Source organism: Crinia signifera, chromosome 6 (assembly GCF_055691185.1).
Source record: "Crinia signifera chromosome 6, ASM5569118v1, whole genome shotgun sequence".
NCBI classification, from domain to species: Eukaryota; Metazoa; Chordata; class Amphibia; order Anura; family Myobatrachidae; genus Crinia; species Crinia signifera.
Window position 1 is genome coordinate 36,998,248 of NC_139222.1, and position 25,911 is coordinate 37,024,158.

Consider the following 25,911-nt stretch of genomic DNA (forward strand, 5'->3'; position numbering starts at 1 on the left):
CCAAAGCGTGGCGACCGCAGCGAGCCCGCGAGGGGCGGCAGTACATGTCCTCCGACCTTTTCATACCCCCACTATCCACGTCGGCGTGGAGTTGATTTTAGATATTGTGGCATGCGCAGCGAGCCACCGAGCCCGAAGTGTGGCGAGCACAGCGAGCCCCGCGAGGGGGTGCGGAATACATGTTAAGTAATCCGCAGCCCCACGCGGGGCTCGCTGTGCTCGCCACGCTTCGGGCTCGGTGGTTCGCTGCATTCGCCCCTCTATATAAGATCAAATTCACGCCGACGTGCATAGTGGGGGTATGAAAAGGTCGGAGGACGCACACCGACGCCCCTCGCGGGTTCGCTGCACTCTCCACGCTTCGGGTTGGCGTTGATAGTGGGGGTGGCGTTGACAATGGGGGTGCATTTAACATTGTAAGCACCCATCAGGGTGCTTGTACAATTAAAAATCACATCGCATCGCATGTATCGCATGCCGCTATATTGCATTCGATGCGATGCACTGCAATGGAAATCGTGGCGCCGTGCTAGGAAACAAGTACCCCACACAATGATAAGTTCTTTGGGATGTGGGGACTTCTGAGTTTAGGACCCATGTAGCCCTTCCGTGCATACCAAATAAAGGTTTTACTGCTTAACGCATATGCATCAAATTCCGAAATGGACATGGGGGTGATGCCATCGTAAAATCATGTGTAACATCATACCTCCCAACTGTCCCGCTTAACGCGGGAACGTCCCGGTATTTGGGGACATTCCCGCATCCCGCCTGGGGCCGCCATTGTCCAGCAGTGGGGGGGGGGGGCAGTTGGGAGTCCCCCCAAGCATGAAGAGAATAGACACAGCATCTATTCAGCGACGCAGAGCGGTGACAACTGGGGGCGCGGCCTTAGGATGCATCATCCCGCCAGGCCACGCCCCCTTTTCATAGCCGCGCATGGTCCTGATCCAGGGGGATGCAAAGTTGGGAGGTATGTAACATAATTTTAAGATGGCGTACCCCCCCCCTCCCCCAGGTCGATTTTGGAACTTGATGCATATGTGGTAAGCAGCAAAATCTCTGAAAACTGCCTGGGGGAAATGTAATAGGATGAGAGATACAGAAAGTGAGAGATTTGGTAAGAAATCGCCAGTGTTTTTAAATCGACAATCATTTACACTGCAAAATCAGTTTGATTTTGCAGTGTAAATGATTGCCACTTTAAAAAAACTGTATATTTCTTACCAAATCTCTCACTTTCTGTATCTCTCATGCTATTACATTTCACCCATAGTGTTGATTCACGACAACTGCTCCAAAAAATCCTTTAACACCTTTAGGCATTACTAAAATAATGTGAAAATTATGTGAAAACCCACTTTTCACAATATTTCAGGGTTGCCGACCCCCCGGCCCCCCGGAAGGGTGGGCAACCCTCCCGATATCAGGGGGCATTTAAATGCCGCAATCCGCGGGTCTCAGAGGAGGGGGTGGAGCTAAAATGACACACTCGTGTCATTTTAGCCCCGCCCCCTTCATGGAGATCAGTGATTTCTTCTATTTCCCATAATAGGGGCGGGGCTTAATGATGTCACAGTCAAGCCCCCCGAATAGGTAATGAAAGTCTCCTCTCCAGGCTTCTCCCGGAGAGGAGCATTTGAAAGTCGGCAACCCTGCAATATTTTAGTAAGTTCCCCCTTACAGTGTTATTTACATATTTGTCACCCAGATGCCTCAGTCACCAAAATCTGCTAACAAGACAACTATTATAGTGTACAGTAAATGGCTCCATAGCTCAGGGGTTAGAGCACTGGTCTTGTAAACCAGGGGTCGTGAGTTCAAATCTCACTGGGGCCTACCTTGAATTTTTCAAACCTACAAATAAGAACTTCACTTTTCAAGATGCATCCTTTTCCTGCTGCACTGTCCTTTTGGCTAGGCCAAAGATACGTTTTTATTATCCCAAGCCCTGTGGCTGTGGCTTATTTATTTTTCCCATTTGTATGCAACTTTTTTCTACCTTTCACCACACCTTTATGTGTTTTTAATGTGTGTGTGTTACTGAGCTCAGGCACGGAGAGACCAAAGATCCCTTTTCCCCTGAGTAGGCTCTAAGGCAGGCAGTGATTTTCAACCAGTGTGCCGCAGGACAGCGGGTCACGGCGACTCACCAGGACAAGGGGGGGGCAGGCGAATCGTCCTCGGCGCAGCGATGTGTGCGCGCGCAGCGCTGACCTATGGAGCTGACGCCGGGATGTGCCTGTGCCCATTAGGTTATCCTATGCGTTGCAGGCACCAGGCGCATCCTGGCGCATGCGCAGAAGGCCGCCACAGACAGGACTGTCTGAGCAGGGGCGTAGCTAAGGGTTCATGGGCCCTGGTGCGAAAGGTCACCTTGGGGCCCCCTACATACAACAAAATTAAAATCTCGGTCTGTTTATATTTTAATACATCATTGCCAAGGGGGGTTAATGTCCGTTGCCATGGGTTCTTGCTCGTTGCCAAGGGGTTAATATGTGTTGCCAGGGGTTATTGGATGTTGCCAAGTGGTTAAAAATTTTTTTATCAGGGGTTAATGCTCATTGCCAAGGGGGGTTTATTCCCGTTGCCAGGGGTTCTAGCTCGTTGCCAAGGGGTTAATACGTATGTGCCCACCCCAGCCTCCCGCCCGTACGCTGCTGTTGCTGCCCCTGCCTTACCCTGCGCAGAGAGAGACAGACGCTAGAGTCATTTTTCACTTCCAGCGTCTCTGACAGGGAGCACAGCTCTGCAGCCGCGTTACCAGGAAGTGCAGAGCTGCGCTTCCTGTCAGACGCTAGAGGTGAATTATGACTTCTAGCGTCTGTCTCTGTGTGCAGGGGAAGGCAGGGGCAGCCGTAGCTGACGGGCTGGTGGCCGGAAACATAGGCGCACCGGCAGCTATTGCAGTGCTGCTGGCAGCCTAGTGAGAGCTGAGATGAGGACTCGGAGCGGAGGTTTGACCTCTGAGTAACCAGGCCGGACAGTGGCGGGGGCTGGGCCCCCCTGGCTCAGGGGCCCGGTCGCAGGTGCGACCGCTGCGACCCCTGTAGCTACGCCACTGTGTCTGAGCCATTTTAAGTGTGCAATGTATGTTTTGAATACCTGTCCTGGAGGTAAAGGAGGGGCATTAGTGTGTGGCATTTTTAAAGGGAGCTGGTGCTTGGAATAATAAAGGAGGGGCAGGTATGTGGAATAACTAAGGGGGGTAGGTGTGTGGAATAACTAAGGGGGGCAGGTGTGTGGAATAACTAAGGGGGGCAGGTGTGTGGAATAACTAAGGGGGGGAAGGTGTGTGGAATAAATAAGGGGGGCAGGTATGTGGAATAACTAAGGGGGAGCAGGTGTGTGGAATAACTAAGGGGGGCAGGTGTGTGGAATAACTAAGGGGGGGAAGGTGTGTGGAATAACTAAGGGGGGCAGGTATGTGGAAAAACTAAGGGGGGGAAGGTGTGTGGAATAACTAAGGGGGGGGCAGGTGTGTGGAATAACTAAGGGGGGGGCAGGTGTGTGGAATTACAATGAGGGATAATTACACTGTGGGGGCAGGTGTGCGTAATTACAATGGGGACATGTGTGTATAATTACACTGTGGGGGCAGGTGTGCGTAATTACAATGGGGACATGTGTGTATAATTACACTGTGGGGGCAGGTGTGCGTAATTACAATGGGGACATGTGTGTATAATTACACTGTGGGGGCAGGTGTGCGTAATTACAATGGGGACATGTGTGTATAATTACACTGTGGGGGCAGGTGTGCGTAATTACAATGTGGACATGTGTGTATAATTACGCTGTGGGGGCAGGTGTGTGTAATTACAATGGGGACATGTGTGTATAATTACGCTGTGGGGGCAGGTGTGCGTAATTACAATGGGGACATGTGTGTATAATTACGCTGTGGGGCAGGTGTGCGTAATTACAATGGGGACATGTGTGTATAATTACGCTGTGGGGGCAGGTATGTGTAATTACAATGGGGACATGTGTGTATAATTACGCTGTGGGGCAGGTGTGCGTAATTACAATGGGGACATGTGTGTATAATTACGCTGTGGGGGCAGGTGTGCGTAATTACAATGGGGACATGTGTGTATAATTACGCTGTGGGGGCAGGTGTGTGTAATTACAATGGGGACATGTGTGTATAATTACGCTGTGGGGGCAGGTGTGTGTAATTACAATGGGGACATGTGTGTATAATTACGCTGTGGGGGCAGGTAGGTGTAATTACAATGGGGACATGTGTGTATAATTACGCTGTGGGGGCAGGTGTGCGTAATTACAATGGGGACATGTGTGTATAATTACGCTGTGGGGGCAGGTGTGCATAATTACAATGGGGACATGTGTGTATAATTACACTGTGGGGGCAGGTATGTGTAATTACAATGGGGACATGTGTGTATAATTACACTGTGGGGGCAGGTAGGTGAAATTACAATGAGGACATATGTGTATAATTACGCTGTGGGGGCAGGTATGCGTAATTACAATGGGGACATGTGTGTATAATTACGCTGTGGGGCAGGTGTGCGTAATTACAATGGGGACATGTGTGTATAATTACGCTGTGGGGCAGGTGTGCGTAATTACAATGGGGACATGTGTGTATAATTACACTGTGGGGGCAGGTAGGTGCAATTACAATGGGGAAATGTGTGTATAATTACGCTGTAGGGTCAGGTAGGTGCAATTACAATGGGGACATGTGTGTATAATTACGCTGTGGGGGCAGGTGTGCGTAATTACAATGGGGACATGTGTGTATAATTACGCTGTGGGGGCAGGTGTGCGTAATTACAATGGGGACATGTGTGTATAATTATGCTGTGGGGGCAGGTGTGCGTAATTACAATGGGGACATGTGTGTATAATTACGCTGTGGGGGCAGGTGTGCGTAATTACAATGATGACATGTGTGTATAATTGCGCTGTGGGGGCAGGTATGTGTAATTACAATGGGGACATGTGTGTATAATTGCGCTGTGGGGGCAGGTATGTGCGTAATTACAGTGGGGACATGTGTGTATAATTACGCTGTGGGGGCAGGTGTGCGTAATTACAATGGGGACATGTGTGTATAATTGCGCTGTGGGGGCAGGTATGTGTAATTAAAATGGGGACATGTGTGTATAATTGCGCTGTGGGGCAGGTGTGCGTAATTACAATGGGGACATGTGTGTATAATTACGCTGTGGGGCAGGTGTGCGTAATTACAATGGGGACATGTGTGTATAATTACACTGTGGGGGCAGGTAGGTGCAATTACAATGGGGACATGTGTGTATAATTACGCTGTAGGGTCAGGTAGGTGCAATTACAATGGGGACATGTGTGTATAATTACGCTGTGGGGGCAGGTGTGCGTAATTACAATGGGGACATGTGTGTATAATTACGCTGTGGGGGCAGGTGTGCGTAATTACAATGGGGACATGTGTGTATAATTATGCTGTGGGGGCAGGTGTGCGTAATTACAATGGGGACATGTGTGTATAATTACGCTGTGGGGGCAGGTGTGCGTAATTACAATGATGACATGTGTGTATAATTGCGCTGTGGGGGCAGGTATGTGTAATTACAATGGGGACATGTGTGTATAATTGCGCTGTGGGGGCAGGTATGTGCGTAATTACAGTGGGGACATGTGTGTATAATTACGCTGTGGGGGCAGGTGTGCGTAATTACAATGGGGACATGTGTGTATAATTGCGCTGTGGGGGCAGGTATGTGTAATTAAAATGGGGACATGTGTGTATAATTGCGCTGTGGGGGCAGGTATGCGTAATTACAATGGGGACATGTGTGTATAATAATGCTGTGGGGGCAGGTGTGCGTAATAACAATGGGGACATGTGTGTATAATTGCGCTGTGGCGGCAGGTGTGCATAACTACAATGGGGACATGTGTGTATAATTACGCTGTAGGGGCAGGTGTGCGTAATTACAATGGGGACATGTGTGTATAATTGCGCTGTGGGGGCAGGTATGTGTAATTAAAATGGGGACATGTGTGTATAATTACGCTGTGGGGGCAGGTGTGCGTAATTACAATGGGGACATGTGTGTATAATTGCGCTGTGGGGGCAGGTATGTGTAATTAAAATGGGGACATGTGTGTATAATTGCGCTGTGGGGGCAGGTATGCATAATTACAATGGGGACATGTGTGTATAATTACGCTGTGGGGGCAGGTATGCGTAATTACAAAAGGGACATGTGTGTATAATTGCGCTGTGGGGGTAGGTGTGCGTAATTACATTAATTGTCTTATATTTGACTGAAAACTGTTGCAAAAGTCTTGCCCGGTGTGCCGCGACCTGAAAAAGGTTGAAAACCACTGCTCTAAGGGGGTGGAGAGGGTCCATATTTACATGCCCTCAGTACAGTTTTTGCACTGTTCACTGGGAAATGAAGCCAGGAAACTTGGGCTTCAATTTGTTCTGAAACTGATAAAATAATTTGTGCATGGTCGACCTCAGTGGCGGCTCCTACCTCTTTCACGGAGGGGGGCTGCCTGTGGCCGCAGGCACCCCCCTCCCCCTGTCACCGCCGCCGTCGCTGCCTCTTCCCGTCCCCGGCGCCTGTCCTATGATGACAGGCGCCGGAACTGGCGCATGCGCCGTACAAACATATGTACTGCGCATATGGCCAGCTTCTATGGGCTGCTTCGGCAGCAGCCCATAGAAGTAATCATGGTCCCGGCGCCTGTACAATATAAGTTACAGGCACCGGGACCAGCGTGTGCGCAGTACCTATATAGGTACTGCGCATGCGCACCTGCCGTTTTTGCCCGGCAGCCCGCAACAAGGCGTCCCGGATGGAGGTAACACCTCCCAATGGGACTGCCTTGGTGACTGGCAGGTCGGACTTCCAATAGGAAGTCACTGCCAGTCACAGTGAAGCCAGTGCAGTCTCACAGACAGTGGCGGATTTTACCTGGGGGGGCTGCAGCCCTGCAGCCCATAGGTATAAAAAACGCCACTGGTCGACCTGTAAATCCACAGTCCAGCGTGTGGATCTGAAATGGACATTTATTTAAGTGAAAGTACAGAGGCACTCACATATGAGGCCAAACTCATAAAGAGAAACTGCTCCTTTTATATAGTACAGTAGTGATAGTGATCAGTGACAATCCTTCTTCATTCCTCCCAGCCCTGCTGCCTCGTTCTCTCATTTGCTGTTCAATGCATCGCTATGCAGATGGCGACACAGCCAAAGCCAGAGAAGTAATTGGCGGAATGGAGCTTACTACGTTTCCCTTTCAGTGTTTCCATACATCTGGTGTAGAGTACACAATTTATTATGGGAAAATTAGTAAAATATCCACAAGGTGTTTGTAAATGGTAAACATATGTTACACGGGGGTAATTCAGACCTGATCGCTGCTGTGCGAATTTGCAGGTCGGACGATTATCGATGTACTGAGCATGCGAATGGGCCGCAATGAGCTGAGTGCAGAAACTATAGGGCCGGATTCATCATTCAATGGTCTCTCACCATCAAATGATTTTTCACCTGTTTGCTACTAAAAGTGATTCTAGACTAACTTCTATTTTGGCCGCAGATCGCCGAATTCGGGGTGGGTGCTGACGTCATGTGAGGACAGCCGCCCAACACAAGCAGCATAGACAGGCTGTATTTACGACTAACGTATACATATGAAGCGGCGGCCTGCACAGATCAGTCCCCCGTCCCCCCCATGGCTATAACCAGCCCGAGGCTCAAAGAGCTGGTCATGGTTTTAGAAATGGAGGGGCCAAAAACGCTGGGGTTCCCACGTATTTCTAAACCAGTACCAGGCTCAAGGGCTGGTCCTGGCTCCCAAAATATGGGGGACATCATAAATAGGGTTCCCCCGTAATTTGGCAACCAGTACCTGTACCAAACAGCCAGCAGGGTAATGCCACAGCCAGGGGAAACTATATACACTAGTTCCCCGGCCAAAGCCTAAAACACCCTGACTGTTTAGCCCGGGCATGGACCCTGGGGAAGTGGGGACCACCCAATGAAGGGGTTCCCCCCTCCAGGATACCCCCTGCTTGGGCTGAAGCCCAGGGATGTCCCAAATGCCCCAGGGCAGTATGCAAAATATTACTAAAATATTGTGAAAATTATGTGAAATTACATTATGTTAGTAAACCAATGTCAATAAATCTACCCCCTTCCAGTAATATTTACATATTTGTTACCAAAATGCCTCCAGTCATCATAATCTGCTAGCAAGACAACGATCAAGGTGTCAATGGCTCCATAGCTCAGGGGTTAGAGCACTGGTCTTGTAAACCAGGGGTCGTGAGTTCAAATCTCACTGGGGCCTGAGTAAAATTTTTAAAGTAAAATTCACTTTACGGGATGTTTATTATTTATTTTATTTATTTGCAGTTTCTTATGTAGCGCAGCAGATTCCGTTGCGCTTTACAATAGTAGACAGTGATAAAACAAACTGGGTAACAGACAGACTTGGTGGTTAGAGGGCCCTGCTGCAAGCTTACAAGGGATGTACCATTTTCCTTCTGCACTGGCCTTTTGGCTAGGCCAAGGATATGTTTTTGTTTTCCCCAGCCTTGTGGCTGTGGCTTATTTATGTTTCCATTTGTATGCAACTTTTTCCTACCTTTAACCACTCTTTTTGTGTGTGTTTTTTATGTGTGTGTGTGTGTGTGTGTATCACTCATTATTGGTAGTGGATTTGGTGACACCCTTATGATCCACCTTCTCCCCTAGTTGCTGAGGTTCTCTCATTTTGGAGAGTGTCAAAGATTTTGTTCACCAGGAGGAAATATCGGCCAATGGGCAACCCAAAGTCATGAAGGGAAGCCTGAAGATCCTTCCTCCCTAACGGGCCTTTTGGCACCAGGGACAGGGATTGAAGAGTTCCCTCTGAACTAGTTAAGGGGAGACCCAAAGATCCCTTATCCCCTCTGTAGGCCTTCTGGCTCTAAGGGCTTGAAGAGGGTAAAAAGTTTCATGCCTGCAGCACAGTTTTTGCACTGTTTACTGGGTAATGAGCCCAGGAAACGGGCTTAAATTTTTAACACCTCCCAGTGGGACTGCCTTGGGTGACTGGCAGGTCAGACTTCCAATAGGAAGTGTAATGGTTTCTGGGGGTAGGTTAGCGGGAAGATAGCGCTGTGGACAGTTAATGGGTCTTTAATCTGCAAAAGTGTGAATTAAACTACCAATACCTTTTGATGATGAGCGGAGGTTTTTTTTTTTCAGCGGTGTCACTCTGCGCTAGGGGACCCTTTAATTATGTGTTGCAAATGCACCTTTACCACTATATTTTAGGTAAAAAACGAGGATGAGCACGTATGTTTGAAAAGAATATGAATAATTTATTTAAATATAGCAAATGATCGAATGAACAAAAACTGACATTTATAGTGAAGATACGTATTTCACATTTAAAAAAAATACATCACAATGTTAAAACAATATATTGCAGTGTTAAGAAACAATAATGCACAAGTGGTAAAACCAGTTTTTACAGTTAGAAATATCACGGTGTTAAAAGAATATATCACAGTGTTAAACCACAATGGTGCACGAGTTTTTAACCCAGTTAGATGCTTAGGTCAATGCTAATACTGGTATACACATACACTGGGTGGGTGGGGGAATGGGATAACACACTGGGGTATGTCTTTAGGGGTATTCCCCATGGTCCTCAGGTCAAATGATAGGAAGTGTCTTAGGTCTTTAAGAGAGTGCTGCTGTGGGCTACAGTACCTCTTCCAACAAAGGGTGTTTGAGCTGGGAAGTGTCTGCCGGCAGACTCCCGTCGATGGTCCTCCTTGTATACAGGGGTAATCGGCGGTTCCAGATGCTTGCGATTGATCGACTAGTTTCGCCAGGTAACTGGCTTCCTCAGGATGCGAAAAGCCGGAAATATCCCGGCAGGAGCTCGTCTATTTCTGCCCTCAACACGCGGCCACGCCCCTTTCTCGCCGTTCGGCGGCCGGGACATTGAATCATTGAGCTCAAGTCGAGCAAAGCGAGAATGGGACAACCGTGTCGCTGACACTGAAAACCCCTCTTATTCAGCAAATTACCGGGTAGAAATTTTCAACCCGGTAATTTGTTCTTCTGTGTGAAGGGGGGTCCAGGCTGCTCCCGGCAAAATGACACGGTATTTGAAATGCCATGTATTTGCCAGGATTTTCAGACCTTTCTGTCTGAAAGGGTATGGTTGGGTGTTGTGGATCCCTTGTATTGCCATGTAAATAAATAAAGGATAATGTTTCCATAGATCTGGTGTGGAGTACACAATTTATTATGGGAATATTAGTACAATATCACCCCCCCCCCCCCCCCCCCCCCATCCATTTTTTTGGCATATGTGGTAAACAGCAAAACCTCTGAAAACTTCCTTTTCGGACGTTTGACAGCAAAATACGGCTTCCTGGATCTACCGCTCACTTAGCAGGGGTCGTTGTCTGCTTATTGAGTGTCTTAACCCCACCCTGCAGAAATTGTCTGGGGCTTAATTTGGTTCTCTACAAGCGATCCTGAATCGGACCCTAAGTGTTGGGTTATGACAACTGCTCCGAAAACCCTTTAACACCTTTAGGCATTACTTAAATTATGTGAATACAAATATTTTAGTAAACAAATGATAATAAATCTTCCCCTAACAGTATGATTTACATATTTGTTACCCAGATGCCTTTAGTCACATAATCTACTAGTAAGACAACAACCAATGTGTCAATGGCTCCATAGCTCAGGGGTTAGAGCACTGGTCTTGTAAACCAGGGGTCGTGAGTTCAAATCTCACTGGGGCCTGGCTTAATCTTTTCCAACTTAATTGTTTGGGATGCACCATTATCCTTCTGCATTGGTCTTTTGTCTAGACTCTAGGCCAGGCATGTCCAACGTTGGCCCTCCAGATGTTGTGAAACTACACATCCCAGCATGCTTTGCAATAGTTTTAGCATTCTCTTATAGCAAAACTGTGGCAAAGCATGCTGGGATGTGTAGTTTCACAACATCTGGAGGGCCAACGTTGGACATGCCTGGTCTAGACTCTAGGCCAAGGATACGTTTTTATTATCCCCAGCCTTATGGCTGTGGCTTATTTACTTTTCCCATTTGTGCAACTTTTTTCTACCGTCTACCACACTTTTTTTGTGTTTTTCGTGTGTGTGTGTGTGTCACTCATTTTTGTAGGGGTTTTGGTGACAGTCTTATGAGCCATCTTCTCCCCTAGTTGCTGATGCTCTCTCCTTTAGGGGAGCTCCAAAGATTTTGTTCACGAGGAGGAGAATTAAACTTAGGCTTAAATTTTATCTAAAACTGGAAAATAATTGGTCCACTCCATGGCTACCATCAATAGTGAGAAAACTTCTGTGTCCCTTACTATAGATGGTAAAGCTAGTTCATATAAGGGTTGCCTACCCTCCAGGAATTGCCGGGAGGCTCCCGAAAATCGGATTCCCCTCCCGGCGGCCCACCAGAAAGATGAGCAGCCCTCCCGGATACCGGCGGCATCCCCCGAATCTCCCTGACTGCATCGGAAAATTGCCGCGATCTGTGGCTTTTGTGGGAGGGGCGAGGCTAAAGATGCAAATTGCATGCGATTTATTTGTGCTGCAGCGATAAAACGCCGGGTGTACACTCCCGTGTTCAGCCTCCTAATGGTCGCTGGTCACTTGCTCCTGCGATCCACTGTTTCTCTCTGCAGCTCCCCCGGCAGAGTCTCCTGTTCATCGCTGAGACACTGAGCAATATATTGCTCAGCAATATATTACACCGTGTGTACCCAGCTTATCTATATCTCTGCTGCACACCTGCTGCGGAATTAACTGGCTCTGTCCCAGGAGACCTGCTAACACCTTTAATAATACAGTCCAGGACTCAAGCAGGGGCATTCCTGGGTCGGCCCCTTTCACACCAGCCTAGTCCCTGCGTTTTGTGGTGTGAGAGGGGCAGCGGGGTCTGGGCAGCAGGTGGCGGGGTCTAGACAGTGAGTGACGGGGTCTGTGGTCCAGACTGCGGGTATCCGGGCAGCGGCAGCTGGGTGCTTAAAGCACTATTTGCTGGGCAGTGGGGAGGGAGAATTGGCTGAGAGCATCCGTCCAGTCTTTTCAAATCCAGCAGCACTTCCCGCCCCGCTGCTTGGCAAATAGCGCAACAAGCGCCCAGCTGCCGCTGCCTGGATCCCTGCAGTCTGGACCCGCTACCCGGATCGGACGCTGCTGCCCGGATCAGACGACGTCCCTTTGTTGGAAACAAGCCACTGCTGGCGCAAGCCGGGATGCTGGGCAAGTACCTTTCACATGGGCCTGTATCCCGGGCTGGTAACGGGAGCAACCCTGCTATCTAGGGGTGTGGATCAGTTGGTCACCAGCAAGTTGTTAGACAGTCTATAGATCCACACCATTAGGTCAACAGGCATTTAGGTCGACATGTGCCTAGGTCAAAATGTGTTAGGTTGACAGGGTCATTAGGTCAACAGGGTCATTAGGTCGACAGTCAAAACGGTTGGCACTAGTTTACAAAGTCAACATGGACACAGGTTAAAGTGCACCGCGTCCCCGCTCATGGCTCGCTGCGCTCACCATGCTTCGGGCACGGTGCCTCGCTACGCTCGGTACACTATTTTATTCTCCCACCACGCCCTAGTGGATGGTAGGGCATGAAATACCGCCTGCCAGCATGTCAGCTCAAAAAACAGTGAAAAACCCCATTTTGACCTTTTGACGGTCGACCTAACCCATGTCGACCTAATGACCCGGTCGACCTAGACTCATGTCGACCTTCCTGCATGTCGACCTAGATGCATGTAGACCTAATGGTGTCGACCTAATGACTGTCTAAAAACTTGCTGGTAACCCAATGACCGTATGCCCTATCTAGCAGGGTTGACTTCCCGGTACATTTTCCCAGGAATTTGACCCGGGAACCTTGCACACTTGCGCTAGTTGGGAATTCAGGCTGGTGTGAAAGGGGGATAAGGGCCTGGACATCTACCGTCTAGCACTACACGGCACTGCACTGCAGCAAGTAACTGAGCACCCGCCACTGTTGGTGGACTGTGCAATGGGAGCCCATTGGTGAACGCTAATAAGTAGCTATGAAAGAATGCTTCAAACTTATTTGAGCTCCTTTAAACTACCCAACCACTTAGAATTATCTCTGGTAGTCGGAAGAGAAGAGTTTTGCACAGTGGTGGGATTCAAATAAATTAACAACAGGTTCTATGTCCTAATGCCCATTGCACATAAAGCCACACGCCATAATGCCAATAACACATAAGGCCACACACCGTAATGCCCATTACACACTGTGCTACACGCCGTGATACCAGTTACACATTATGCCGCACACCATGATGCCCATTACATATTTGAAACTGGTGCCACTTACCTACATGCTCATTGCTAGGGGGGTGTTGCTCGATGCAAGGGGCTTCATGCTGGATGCCAAGGGGGCTTCATGCTCGTTGCCAAGGGGGAATACATACTGGTTGCCAGAGGCATAACTAGAACTTGTTGGGCCCATAGAAAAACTTTTGGAAGTCCCCCCCCCCTTCTATCAGGGAGGGAGAGAGAGTGTCTCAGAGAGAGAGAGAGCATCGTGGAGAGTGTCCCAGAGAGGCTCTACCTGTTCAGCGGTAAATACAGGCATCTGTCCCAGTGCCAGGGATTCCAGGAGTGAGAGCACTCACCCTGCTGCAGGTGTTCTCTGTCATCCGCCTGGTCCACACTCCACACCTCAGCGCTTGGCACGGAGGAGGAGACTGCAGGGATGACTGCCACCATGGAGCGCTCGGCTAATAGAGAGGAGAGGCGCTGTGAGCAGCTGTGACAGCCAGGCAGAGAGCTGCGTGCTGAAAGCAGGTCCGCGGCTATTTTGAATTCTCCCGCTGGACCGAGAGACAGTAGGAGCTCGCGGCCAGCAGCCAATAAGAAGCCCCCATTGCCGCTCCTTATTGGCTGCTGGACCGCGAGCTTCTATTGGCTCGTGGTCCAGCAGTAGCATTGAAAATAGCCGCAGACGGTGGTGGACCTGCTTTCATTATACAGCAGGGCAACACGCAGCTCTCTGCCCGGCTGTCACAGCTGCTTCAAGTACCTTGTGAGTGTCCACAGCGCTCCTTAGCCACCGGTTCTGCAGAACCGATCGTATGTTAGGTATCGGTTCTGCAGAACCAGTGCGAAACGGTTGAATCCCACCTCTGGTTTTGCATCTGGGTCCAACAACCACGTCCGAGTTGCATTTTTAATGTGGAAATAGATTTGTACTTCTTCCTCAATAACTTTATGTCATGCTTCCTAGTAGCCATACAGTAGCTCCAATTGATGTCAATCTGTATGCAGTGAGCCAATATCATCGTCTTCTGCACCATAGATACTCCTTATTAGGCAAAGAGGTAGCATTTTCATGCTACCTTATCCTGACCTTTGACTATGTTATTGCAATACACTCTCTGCTACTGACAATGTTGGATGTGTCTATCCTGCCTACTGTCGCCGCCGCTGGGCATCTTCTCCTTGGAGGAGGAGCAGGAGCAGACAAAAGCAGCAAGCAGCCCTCCCAGTCCCTCCTCCTTCACAAGCAACACAGCATACCACAGGGGGAGGATAAGAGAGAGCTCTGGTGCGCAAGATGATGTAAGTGTGGCGTGATGTCGTCTCGTCAAACCACACACACCTGTAGTTTATAAAGTGCTATAAATTGGTGGAGCACCAAATTGCAGTGTCTCTCCACTGTCCAGACCATCGAATCGGCCATATATTCCCACATGGCAACGAGCATGTAATCCCACATGGCAATGAGCATGTAATCCCACATGACAATTAGCATAGAACCCCTGGCAACGAGCGTGTAATCCCACATTGCAATGAACATGTAATTGCACCTGGCAACAAGCATATAGATAAGCAGCACTTATGTAGCATAATTTGTAATAGGCATTACGGTGTTTGGCATAATACGTAATAGACATTATGGTGTGTGGCTTAACGTGTAATGTAATGTAACGTGTAAAAATTAGAATTTTGGCTCAATCCGTGTGGCATTATTTGAAATTTGTCTCAATCCATTTGGCATCATGTGTAAGGGGCAAGTATAATGGGGTCTACAATTTTGTTGCATAATGTGTAGAAGTGGTATATGTTGTGGTACACTACACTCAAGGACACGCCCCCTTTTGAGTGGCCACACACCCTTTCCCAGAGCATGCATAACTACATCCTTCACTTTTGCCGCCAAGATGGGCCTGTGTGGTTTAAATGCCAGGGTCTATTTATAATTCCATTCCTGTCCTCTCTGTTCCTCTCTCTCTCTCTCCGTTCTCTGAGCGGGCACACTGGCACCACTAACACCCCATTCCCCTAGATCCCATCAAGGTGCCCCCCCTGTCATTTATTCCTCGATCTGCCCCTGGGCCCAGTGCTGTCATCTTCTACCTTTGCTGTCACCTACTGCCTCTCGATGTTACCCTCTACTTCTCCCTGTAACCCACTGTCTCTCTCTCTCTCTCTACATCCCTGTCACCCACTGCATCCTCCTGTCATGCACTGTCTCTCCCTGCAACCAACTGCCTCTATCTGTCACTCTCTGCCTTTCCCTGTCACCCTCTACTTCTCTCTGTAACCCAGTCTCTCTCTCTCTCTACATCCCCGTCACCCACTGCATCCTCCTGTCATGCACTGCCTCTCCCTGCAACCCACTGCCTCTATCTGTCACTCTCTGCCTTTCCCTGTCACCCTCTACTTCTCTCTGTAACCCACTGTCTCTCTCTCTCTCTCTCTACATCCCCGTAACCCACTGCATCCTCCTGTCATGCACTGCCTCTCCCTGCAACCCACTGCCTCTATCTGTCACTCTCTGCCTCTCCCCATCACTTTGGGACCCTCCCTACCACCTGCTGCCTCTACCTGTTACCTGTTACCTACTGCCACGTGGCCTATTATGGCCTATTATGAACTTGGGTGTAGCACTCACAAATTTTGCCAGTTTGATTTGTCCATAATGTATAAGTGACAGGAGGCTTCTGGTGACTGAATACTGGAGACGCAAGGAAATAAGCTTGAGGAGGTAATGCTTGCCACCACAACTAACCATATTCAGAGGGTCTTGTCTCCAGTGTGTTTTCTCCAATGCAGGAACCGCTCTCAGCATTGTGATTTGAGCATGGGAAATAAGGAGATCACAATTCTAATAATTACTGCTGTTCTCAATTGTCCTAATTGAAACAAGGAGTGGTGGGGCAGGCACATTGTATGGAAGTGTTGTAGTTTAACTTTTGCTTGCAGGTACTGGCACTGCTTTGCTGTTATTCCAGCTCTTAGGGTGAGATGTACTGTATCAAGCCTTCTGTGAGTGGAGAAATTGGCAATTGCAACCAATCGGCTTCCACCTTTAATTTTATGGAATGTTCTTGATAAATGTTAGCAATCAGACGTCCGGTTGCTATGGGCAACTTGTCTACTTGTTCAACGTTTTGATGTATTTCTTCCTTGGATACTTATTGTTTGCGGATATGTGGATATCACTATGTTATATTAGCGTAATACTTTACATGGCGCAGCACCGTTGGCACACATCTATGCAGTGGTGGTGGGCAGCGGGTTCCATGCGGCTGGTGGCAGGCAGTGGGGTCCGTGCGGCTGGTGGCGGGCAGTGGGATCCGTGCGGCAGGGGGCTGGCACAAGTGGCTGTGAGCTTGTATAGCACTTTTCAGCCAATCAGCATTCGGACAGTCGTTTCAAAATATGTTTTCAAATTCAGCAGCGCTTCCCGTCCCGCCGCCCAGCAAATAGCGCTTACAAGCTCACAGCTGCCGCTGGCTGCCCGTCGCCACAAGGAACCTGCTGCCCGACCCACGGATGCCGATGCCTGCCCCACCGCTGCTGCAGCTCCCCGGGAGATTTATTGCATGTAAAAATGGCACATCAAGTGCCAAATCGTAAGGGAGCCTCCCGGGGAGCTGCTGGGGACTCCCGAGAGCAAACTGGTCCGACTTGTCCTGGACTAGTGTATGGGGGCCTTTAGACCTATAAGTGTCAATCTTCTGTTTCTGTCTTTGGGCCGGGATAGGTTCACTAGGTCTACACCAACTAGCTCGACAAGCATTGGGTCGACACCACTAGGTCGACAGGCAGCAAGGTCGACATGGGTTTAGGTCGACATGGGTCAAGGTCGACATGTGTCTAGGTCGACATGGATCTAGGTCGACAGGTCATTAGGTCGACACAAGCATTAGGTCGACATTGGCTAGGTCGGCAGTCAAAAGGTCGACATGGGTTTTTTCGCTGGAGCCGACATGTGCCGAAAGGCGGTATTTCATGCCCTACCATCCACTAGGGTGTGGTGGGAGAATAAAATAGTGTTCCAAACATAGCCAGGGACCGTGCCCGAAGCATCGAAAGCGAAGCGAGCGATACAAGGGGATTCGGTGCACTTCAAACTGTGTCCATGTCGACTGTATCAACATTCGGGTAAAAAAACTGTGAAAAACGCCATGTCGACCTTTTGACTGTGGACCTTGCCTATGTCGAACTAATGCTTGTGTTGACCTAATGTCCTGTCGACCTAGACACATGTTGACATTGCTGCCTGTCGACCTAGTGGTGTCGACCTAATTGCTTGTCGACCTAGTTGGTGTAGACCTAACAACCCACACCCTTTGGGCCATTGATTTCTCTCTCTTCTCCATCATACACTTTAATCTTGGGGGGGGGAAAGAAATCTTGAGTGCTGTTCGAATAATGAATCAATGAAATAATGAGTAATATATTGTTATAGACTGCACAAATAATTTATATTTTTCAAAGTATTGCATTTCCTTGGATTGCAACACAGTACAAATCCTGGGATGAGCTTATATTAAATGATTGTTGGTCATATTTGTATATGAGAGCATGTAATTAGAATGTTGTGTGCTGTGTCATTACACACTACCACATCTGACTATGCAATCTCTGCCATTTGCATTATAAGCACATTATCTACAGTGCAAGAAATATATGGTCAGTGTACAGGAATATTATATGCACTTTTACACATGTATGTAGTCCTGGGTAACATTGAATGAATGGCCATCACATGTACATTTCCCTTTCACAGTGTCCCCACTATATATATATAATGCTATATATAATGCAATTACTAAGAAATCAAAGAGGTATTACCAGAACTGGGGCAGACAATGTACACTGGTTTGCATATAAGCATATATCAATGAGTTCAGCAAAAAATATATATATTTAAAAAAGATTAATCTGCGCCAGCCGGGACTCGAACCCGGGTCGCAAGAATGGGAATCTTGCATGATACCCCTACACTACTGGCGCTGCTGCTAGTTATGCTGGTAACACAGAATGGTGATGTCAGCAGAGTATGACGTTGCTGCTGTGATAGCATATTATGCTGATCTGTAATGTACAATCGGATTGTCTATGTATATATCGCCTATATGGCAGCTACCAGTACCAACAGTATGTTAATCCCCCACCACATGTAAGCGCACAGACATATAACGCAGTCACAGACATCTCTGCGAGCTGCCAATCAGATCTCTGCACAGCCGGCTTATCCTCCTGCTTCCCCCACAGCTGACCTCCCCATTATACTATCACAGACCAGAATAGACTAACAATAAACTCCGTATATTGGCAAGGATTATCACTGCTACTAAACGATTGATACATATGACGCTAAATTAGAAATGGCTACAGTTATACAAGAAATATTAACCCCACCAGCTGCAAAAATCGAGCTGCGCTAGCCGGGACTCGAACCCGGGTCGCAAGAATGGGAATCTTGCATGATACCCCTACACTACTAGCGCCTGTGTGTGCTGGAGGTGTGCATCTGATTGAAAAGGACTCTATGTCCTGTCCATATAGGCGTTCTGCTAATCCTACGTACGTGATGGCCATTATTAAATCGTACTCATGACTACATACACGTGTCACTGCATATAATATCCAGATATACTCCATTAATATTCCTGTACACTGACCATGTACTTTTTGCAATGGTATTATATGTATTAAAATGCGAATAAAGCGCCTATGGAAGAGAGAAGCAGTCAGAGCAGTCCGGAGTATATTATGGAAATAAAAAATGCAAAATACAAGTCCAGGCCCCAGCGAGATTTGAACTCGCGACCCCTGGTTTACAAGACCAGTGCTCTAACCCCTGAGCTATGGAGCCTTGCACACTGCCTGCTGCTCACCGCCTGCCTGCTAGTAGCCTCTCCTCCTGCTGCTCCGTCTTTGCAGGAGAATATCACTATTTATTTGTATTCTATCTGCATATCTATTAGCGATAGGGTTCAGTCCCATTGCTGGCTGCTGTGACTATAATGCGTGACGTCACCCTGCTACACTGATCCTGCACAGAGTTCTGTGCAGGAATGTGGTGTGATCAATGACAGCTCCAGCCCGTTTGCACTGCGTTATCTGTAGATCTACTAGCAATCGGCCTTGCTGAGTGGCTACTGTGACTATATTGCATAAACCTCCAGCCTGCTCCGATCCTGTGCAGAGTTCTATGCAGGAATGCGATGTCCAGATTCGCAGCTCAATGATTCAGTGTGAAATATGCTAATAACATTAACAGGATCAAACCGTCTCCAGTATGTGCGCTGGATCTAGGCTGCGATCGATCGGCTGCACAGTGACTGCAATCTGCACAGGATCTCCTGCGATGCGACGCGACCGGGATGGAGTGTATGTATGTATATGGCAGGCACCTGCACGGGTTTATGTGTACAGTCAGCAGCATGCCTCGGAGCTGTTACATAATAAGAAGATAGCATCACACAAAGTTTTGATACTATGTTAAAGTACATATAATGTATCCTTCATTAATATTGCAAAGATGAAACAAATAACGTTAAACATCTTGTAACAAGCAGTGCAACAGACCAGCCTCTGTGTGTGTGGTATCAAATACTGAATATGCTAGGTGTAAACTTTCTCCGTTTATTTTAAATGTAAATGCTTTAATTCAATACTGTGTATCCATAGTCATTTGTTTTATGGGGATAGGGCAAAAATCCAAAGCCGACCGGATTTTAGCAGCAATCGTAGCATACAGGAGCATACACACTGGGCGATTTTGCCCAGTGTGTAAGGAAAGTGATCGTTTTTGGCCTTCTCAGCGATTTTTCCCGGGGTGGATGACTTTCCATAGGAGGACGCTATGGACAGCGGTCCACCTGGTCACTCATCTGCTGGTTTCCACATGTGTAACGGACCCCTTCACCTTGGTGATTAGGCTTTCTACAAGTGTTCTTGTGGTTTGACCGATGCAGGACAAACCATTAGAAAGCTTTAAAAAATAAATACAGAGTAAGTCACATTACCAGCCCCTTGATGTATTGTCATAATTCCCAGTTCTTATTGGCTGAGGGTGGGCCATGATGGTTTGATTCACAGCGAACTATGTCATTATGCCTCATTGCCCCACCCACTTTCCGGTAAGTGCTCTGTGGTTGCCCGATTGCGGGAGAATTGCCTGCTTATTCATGAAAATGGAGACTTTCATTTATACCCCCTACTCACATACACCCAGCTTTAGCCTGACTCGGAACTGGGAGGGGGGTAGTAGCTGGGGTTTTGAGTACTCAGCCTTCAATCCAGACAGTGGTGTAACAATAGAGGCGCTGAGTAAGTGTGGGCCTCAGGGGTCTGTGTGGGCTATCGCTTCACCGCTGCCGCTGGGTCTATGGGCAGGAGTCGGATCAGCAGATCTACTTGTCTGTGGTCCCGGCGCTCCTCCTGGCTCCGAATGAAACCACCCCCTTACAGCAGACAGTTTTTGAGGATGCTAGAGGCGGTCTGCTGTTAGGGGCAGCATTCTTGTGAGGGTCATTTTTCATTAGCAGGAGCCAGGAGGAGTGCCGGGACCGCAGACAAGTAGATCTGCAGGTCCCGGCCATAGACACGGCGGAGGGGTAAGGCAGGGTTGGTGGGGTCTTTACTTTACTGGGGGTGGAGGGAACTGCTGAAATTTTCCAGTGGGGGGTGCACGGTTTTTCATGTGTCCCGGGTCTTCCGTCTTGGACACTTGGAGATTGCATAATCACCCAGCACTACTGTCCGGCATCGGTATTTCGACCGTAGGGATTCCGACAGCCGGGATTTTTACCGCATCCCCTTTCAGACATATCTGCCGTTCAATTACTGTGCAGATATATGCTCGGATCAGGCTGCGTGACATCACACCTGGGTGCGCACATTAACATGCACCCGCCCATTTGAGAAGGCAATCACTGCCGGCTCTTGGCGGATCTACCTGTTGGCTGTTGGCGGATCTACCTGGCAAATGTTACATCAATATAACGTCTGTTCAATCGAACAACCAATATATCAGCCACTGGGTCTGATTCAGCAAGGCTCGCTAAGCAGCAGTTGATCCCTGCTTAGTGAGCCCTGAAACGCTGCCCACAGCCCAGGCGAACGTCTGCCCCAACCCCCATCCCGTCACTAAATCCCCTCGGTGACATGCAAGGGGATGTACGCAAACCTAAGGGGAGAGTAATCATTTAATGGCCGCTGACCACCGAATGATTGCTCTCCCCATCAAAAATAAGTCAGTCTAAACTGACTTTTATTTCCCTTGGAGTCCACCGAAGAGGGGGCGGGCACTGAGGTCATGTGACGTCAGAGCTGGGGCAAAAAGGATTGCTATAAGCAATCCAGAATCTGCCCCATTGTGTGTCCAGCATATGTGTAAAGGTGCCCATACACTGAGCCAATTTGGGCTGATTACGACAATCGGGCCGTGAAATCAGCCCAGTTTCATGTCCCCTCAGGTCCGATGCACGGTCCCGTGCGCATTGGACCTGAGCCGGTGGTTGGACCTGCTGGCCGTCCGACCACCAGACCTTGGTCCTCCCTCCCGGCAGCGATGTGGGCGGGGAGCAGGGATGCATGCTATCCATCACAACAAATTGTGATGGATCTCATGCGTCCCTGGCAGCTGGGAAGGTCCCGGGCCGGCTCGCGGGTATCGGGTGGCCGCGGGTATCGGGTGGCCGTACACTGCTGCGAGACATTGCAGCAGTGTATGGGCACCTTAAGAATGTTTGATAATAATCTTTCTTTGTTTAATTAGAGTATCTTATGTCCATAATGAGCTGGCTAATGATACTGGTATGGAAAACCGCACATCCAATAAATATAGGTAGTTCATACAAATTGCAGGCAGCTCAGCGTTCACAATAAAAGGACATTTAATACACCGAAAACATACGTCTATGCCAGGCATGTCCAACGTTGGCCCTCCAGATGTTATGAAACTACACATCCCAGCATGCTTTGCCACAGTTTTGCTATTAGAGAATGCTAAAACTATTTCAAAGCATGCTGGGATGTGTAGTTTCAAAACATCTGGAGGGCCAACGTTGGACCTGCCTGGTCTATGCCATGGGGTGAGTTCACACATGGTCAAATTGCATTTGGAGATTATACAAGCATCACAGTTATTATGTATATTGTGCGAAGACCTGGCCTGAGAGAGGCACTAGTGTGTGACATGTGTATAGGGCAAAGGGATACTAACCGTGGTGCCCGGGACTGACAAAATTGGCTGGGCCCTAGGTAGATGGTGGGGGGCAGAGGTGGGAGGAGCTACAACATTTGAGGGGGTATCAATAACTACATTTGATACCCACATTTCTGAATCAGGCCCAATACAATAATCACCAGCTCAGAGATCATCTAGCGGATGGATGGGCGGGTGGCCACATGCTGCTCGCCCTTCACCGCACCTCCTCCTTGCTGCTTACACATAATGCCCATGGTAGCACCCACTCACATAATGCAAAAAGTTTTCACCCAGAATGGCATCTCTAAATCCTCCCGATCTCCCAAAACGTATCTAGGCTCTTACCCCAGAACTGCAAAGAGACTCCACATTGGGACGTTCCTCCTCCACTTCTATCCCAACCAGAAAGCTGCCAGAGGGTTAGCAGTCAGTACCCACCGCTGCTTAGTGAAAGGCCTGCGGCATTTGACCAGCCTTCACCATCGGCGGTAATCTAGGTGCGTTACCCTCCGCATGCAACAACAGTGGCAGAGGGAAGGGGGAGCACCTTTCAGGGCTGGTACCTACCTAGCAGGCTGTGGTGAGCAGGTTAGCGCCGGACAGCGTGCAAGGTGCAGCAGGCGAGGGCGGCTGTCACTAAGATGGTTGGAGGAGGGCAGTCTCTGTGCGGTGTACTGTGGATGTTGTGGGCATTGACTGCCCGATGACCCACGGCCATTCACAGCTGTTTGTGAAGGGGGTGCTGGTGGCCGTGGTGGCTGCAGGGATAAAGCATCCCGGGCATTACCCTCTGCCAGAGCGGCCGGGCCTGGGACAACTGTCACCATGGCACCCCCCCTGATTGCAGCCCTGCTACTGTGTGGTGTAACAGGAATAAGGGACACTACTGTATGGCATAATGTGAATAAGGGGACTATTGCATGGTGTAATGTGAATAGGGGTTGCACTACTGTGTTGCACAATTTGAATTTGGTGTACTATTGTTTGATTACACCCCTTCCCAGAAAATCCACCCTCCTTTGGCACATGCTGTGCCTATTTCAAATATAGGGGGTGGGGTTGCTAATGCTTGGCACAAGGCACTAAATTGTCTACTTACAGCTCTGTGGATGAGGTCTGCTATAGGTGATGCTGGCTGCTGCTGTAATCTGTACAGATGGGTGCTGTTCTGGAAGAGGGGTGAACTAGCTGCAATACAAGGGGGCACCAAACAAAATCTTGCCTAGGGCTTCAAATTGGTTAGTGCTGGCTCTTTGTAAAACTTCCCAAAATACAGTGTTACTATTGTTATATAGAAATATCTCACAACAATAAGCATAGACACGCCCTTTGGGCAGTATGACACGCCCCCTTGGCAGCGCATCCTACTGTATGCGTTAAGCCCTATACACACCAGGACTGGGTGTACGGCCCACATTGCCCATGTGCGAGCCCTCTCCGACGCCTGTGATCGCTGACCGATCGCTGTGGGAATGACAGCGGGCACCGGTTTGGGGGCATGTCGCCAGCATTTTCTGGGCATTCCACCAAAAACACAGGCCTTCCCCGGCCGTTGTGAGCCAGGGTTGTGAGCCTTCTTCTCACCACGGCCATTGCAGTGCAGAGTAAGTCCTGGCTTACTTGCTGCTGCGAACAGGAGCAAATCCATTCGATGGTGAATGGATTTCAATGTGTGTGCACGAATTCGCAGCCATGCACAGGGGTGGAATTTAGCGCATTTATCTGATCGCCAGGCTCTGAAGACTTGCAGCCCAGCAATCAGGTCTGAATCAGGCCCTTAGTCTGGGTGCTCACTACACTATCGGCATCGCTTGTGATTTCCAGGCAAATCATAACAAACAAATCGGGCATATCATACAGTGTGTAACTGTACGCTCCCGCGAGTCATTAACGGTATATACCAGATATCTTCTGGTTGGACGTACTTCCTGTTTAGACAGAAAGGATGGTTAGCGATGACTCATGTTACATAGGCCATTATTTTGGTCCGTTCACAGCAGTGCTGGTCAGTGGGCAGAGAGGGGCGTGGGGAGGCCTCATTAGCATATGGGAACACCCGGCATTTTATGGCCATGACGCGGGGGCGGGCAGATGACATCACCGGATTTCATCTGCCCGCCCATTTCTTTCCCAGTGTGCACACATATGTAAGTTACTTGAAAGTCACTTTTATATGCGTGGACCTTTTCACATCTTTCGATGGTCGGCAACCATCGAAAGATGTGGGAGGTTCCCCCTTCCCTGCAAATGGATGTTACTATGTAGTCTCCTCCCCAGGAGAAGCCCGGAGAGGAGACTTTCAGTAGGACTTCGGGGCGGGGCTTGAATGTTTCATCATTAAGCCCTGCCCCATGGTGGTAAATGGCCCGATTTGCTGATCTCCGTGGAGGGGGCGTGGCTAAAATGACGCATAATGCCACTTTAGCCCCGCCCCCTCATCGGAGATCAGCAGATAGGGTTATTTAAATGTCGCGGTGAGGCACAGCGGGAGGGTAGGCAACCCTGCAGTATGTCATCCTGCATATTGGCCAATATCACTTTGCTTTAGTGTGTAGGAAGGTTTAGGGTAGATTTCATTTTATCTGCATGATATGGCATAGCACATATTCCCTTACACCCCATAGTGGAAATGTTGTCATATGTGCGCTTCCATAACTGACCGTCCTGTGTCTGCAACTTAATATCCTCTTTAGGGGCAGATGCAATGCACACTAAGCGCAATAATAACTGTAGCTCAGGCCCCCATTGGTTACCAGTAGGAGACACTTCCCACAGAGGTGCCCCTGCCGGCCACCAACAGAATGTGCCACCTATCAGCACAGCTGTGGATTGAAAGGTCCAGAGTTTAGGTAGACAGTCAATAGGTCGACAACAAAAGGTCAACATGCACAATGTTGATGCAGGAAAAAGTCCGACATACACTACGTCGACGCAGACAAAAGTTTGACTTGTAATAGGTTGACAGGGTCAAAAGGTTTACACATGCAAAAGGTCAACACATGTAAAGGTCGACATGATTTTTACGCTTTTTTTGTGTGGCAATGTCAACATGGACCCCCAATTAGCCTACTACGTACCATCGCCATGCTTTGGGCCTGGCGCTTCGCTCTGTGTACTTTACCGCACCCAACTGTAGTCCACGTGAACGGTAAAGTATGAAAAAGGGTACTTCCTCATCTTTGCGGCCACAGCTTACGCTAGGGAACTTATGTAGCGTAACCCGCACCACCCCGGTTCCATGTCACCCTCCTGTGTCTACACCATAATCCATACTTGCCAACCCTCCCGGAATGGCCGGGAGGGTCCCGGAAATCGGGTCCCCCGGGAAGGGGGGCAAGTCTCCCGCATTTCCCTACAGCCCCGGCTCCCCCTCTCCCCGCGGTCTAAAAACTAT

The 25,911-nt window shown here is 48.9% G+C and overlaps 6 non-coding genes across 6 annotated transcripts; 3 read left to right on the plus strand and 3 right to left on the minus strand.

Annotated features, from left to right (window-relative positions):
• Nucleotides 1–1,766: 1,766 nt before the first annotated feature.
• Nucleotides 1,767–1,839, plus strand: TRNAT-UGU (transfer RNA threonine (anticodon UGU)). The gene has a single exon. It is a non-coding gene; the product is annotated as a tRNA-Thr (tRNA).
• Nucleotides 1,840–8,252: 6,413 nt separating this feature from the next.
• TRNAT-UGU (transfer RNA threonine (anticodon UGU)) lies at nt 8,253–8,325 on the plus strand. Its single transcript has one exon. It is a non-coding gene; the product is annotated as a tRNA-Thr (tRNA).
• Nucleotides 8,326–10,720: 2,395 nt separating this feature from the next.
• Nucleotides 10,721–10,793, plus strand: TRNAT-UGU (transfer RNA threonine (anticodon UGU)). The gene has a single exon. It is a non-coding gene; the product is annotated as a tRNA-Thr (tRNA).
• A 7,446-nt stretch (nt 10,794–18,239) lies between these two features.
• Nucleotides 18,240–18,310, minus strand: TRNAG-CCC (transfer RNA glycine (anticodon CCC)). Its single transcript has one exon. It is a non-coding gene; the product is annotated as a tRNA-Gly (tRNA).
• Nucleotides 18,311–18,736: 426 nt separating this feature from the next.
• On the minus strand, nt 18,737–18,807 carry TRNAG-CCC (transfer RNA glycine (anticodon CCC)). Its single transcript has one exon. It is a non-coding gene; the product is annotated as a tRNA-Gly (tRNA).
• A 295-nt stretch (nt 18,808–19,102) lies between these two features.
• TRNAT-UGU (transfer RNA threonine (anticodon UGU)) lies at nt 19,103–19,175 on the minus strand. Its single transcript has one exon. It is a non-coding gene; the product is annotated as a tRNA-Thr (tRNA).
• Nucleotides 19,176–25,911: the final 6,736 nt, after the last annotated feature.